Below are 2,077 nucleotides of genomic sequence, written 5' to 3' on the forward strand. Positions count from 1 at the left end.
CTACAGTGTATGGCATGCAAGTAGAATGCAACAGTAGAATCTAAACAGAGTTATGGTCCTAAATACTTAAGTTTGCACTATTATTTTCCCATGGCTGATCTTTTTATTTTATCTCATCTGTGAAGCTGCCTAGTTTGTCTGTTTCAGTATGAGTGCTATAAATCAATCCCTGATTAATAAATAATGATAACTGAGATATCAGTCCACAGCATGGAGCAGTCATTTGTAAAGACAGCTGTTCTGTTGTTGGAGAGCTTTGCTGTTGTGACACGCTCAGTTGAATTGCACTTTGTCTTTGCTCTTCTTCTCCATGAAGGGTCTAATGAGTAGTGGAGCAGGGCCACAAGACTCAACTGCAAACAGATGTTTGGGGACCTTTAACTGAAACCCCCACTTAGATGAACAATTAGGAAATGTGTGGGTAGCAAATTCATTTTCTAGCATTTTCCACTTGAGGTTGTGTTTTTATTCTTTTATGCATTTGGAGCTTATTTCCTTTAATACTTTGCTTTATTCTTTGTGCTTCGTCCTAACAGGTCCTCCTTTGGACAATAAGATGTCTAAAAAAATCTTACAGTGAGAGACTCTTCATTATTCTGCCGTCGTGGATCTGATTAACAGAGAGAAGTCTGCTGCCTGTCTGACAGTTAATTAGCATTTTATCAAGCAGGAAATTAATCTGACGGGCTGCCCAGCTATCACATCATCGTTGACACTCTTTCATCGGTGGATTCCATTCAGTCCACTTTTAATAACCCTGAACACACCAGCTGTCCATACAGTTCTATTTTAAGCACCGTGTATTTAGCTTCTTTTTCACAACAGTTCTTTATTAGTTTAAGTTAAAATTTAAGCATTAATTTTGTTAGTTTTTGTTCATAAAAGTTTTGCCTAGTTTTCATCATTGTTGCATCATTGTAATTACGCAGTGTGTGCTGTGAACTTTCTTATGTCTGTATCTTTCATTATTCATCACTCTGCATTAAGGGACCAAAGTACGTCTATCTTTACATCAGCATAAGTATTCTAGCATTGAGAAAGTACAGCTTACTGGCATTTAGATTGACCACTTTTTTCCCTATGATTTCCAATTCATTATATTTTAAAAATATGCCCAGCCATTGTCGATACTGAAAAGTGAAAGTGAGTGACCTCAACCTCTCAAGGTCAGAGGTCAAGTTTTCTGAAAACCTTGTGAGTGCGATAAGATAAGAAAGAAGTCACTTTGAATTTTCTAATTGATACCTGTGAGGGTGCTGGGGAGCATCGCCCTCACTATATGATGTACGCACTCACAGTGTCTAATAGGAAGTTTTGATTTTGTTATGCTTTTGTTTTGAAGTCCATTAACCTCTCTCTCTCTCTCTCTCTCTCTCTCTCTCTCTCTCTCTCTCTCTCTCTCTCTCTCTCTCTCTCTCTCTCCCTTGAAGTCAACTTCCTGAAGGCCTTAGTCATGGAGTGCACACATGATTATGGCCTAATGATGTTCACCTGAGAGGAGTTTACCAATCACCCACTGATAGTGGGTTAAACCATCTGACGAGAGCTGAGGGGGGAGTGGGTTGAATTTTCAGTTTGATTTGATTTAGTTAGTTGGGATATTGTTTAGCTGGGGGTGTTTTGTAATTAGATATTTGTGAGGTGTGTCAAAATAACTGCAATGTTTCACTGTATAGGTTTTTGTAGTTGGGCTGTGTCGGGGTGGGAAGACCTTTTTACATTTTATTGTTGATGGTATGACCAGCATCTATTTAAGGAGGGGTTTGTTGAGCGGCTCGGGGGATTTTTTTTCTAGATGTGTTGCTGGTGAGCATGACGAAACCTCTGTACCACAAAAAAGAGAAAATATATTCAAAGCTTTGAAAACAATTGAAGGCTCGTGTGGTTGTTTTTTCCATTTGGTCCCCTTTACATTGTCGTGCCACCGTTACAATACCATAGTTGTATTTGCTAAAAGTGTTGGAGAAGTATGAATCTCAGTGACCGAGTCCTGGAGGTTGCCAGTAGTGATGGGCAGATGAAGCTTCATGAAGCACTGAAGCTTTTCATCCAATTGGTTCACCCCAGCGCAAAGCTT

General features: G+C 39.3%; 1 long non-coding RNA gene across 1 annotated transcript; it reads left to right on the forward strand.

Annotated features, from left to right (window-relative positions):
• Nucleotides 1-316: 316 nt before the first annotated feature.
• On the forward strand, nucleotides 317-1,846 carry LOC113025037 (uncharacterized). Its single transcript, XR_013910199.1, has 2 exons — nucleotides 317-417; nucleotides 537-1,846. It is a non-coding gene; the product is annotated as an uncharacterized LOC113025037 (long non-coding RNA).
• The last annotated feature ends 231 nt before the right edge of the window (nucleotides 1,847-2,077 follow it).

This window comes from Astatotilapia calliptera, chromosome 7 (genome assembly GCF_964374335.1).
Source record: "Astatotilapia calliptera chromosome 7, fAstCal68.1, whole genome shotgun sequence".
NCBI classification, from domain to species: Eukaryota; Metazoa; Chordata; class Actinopteri; order Cichliformes; family Cichlidae; genus Astatotilapia; species Astatotilapia calliptera.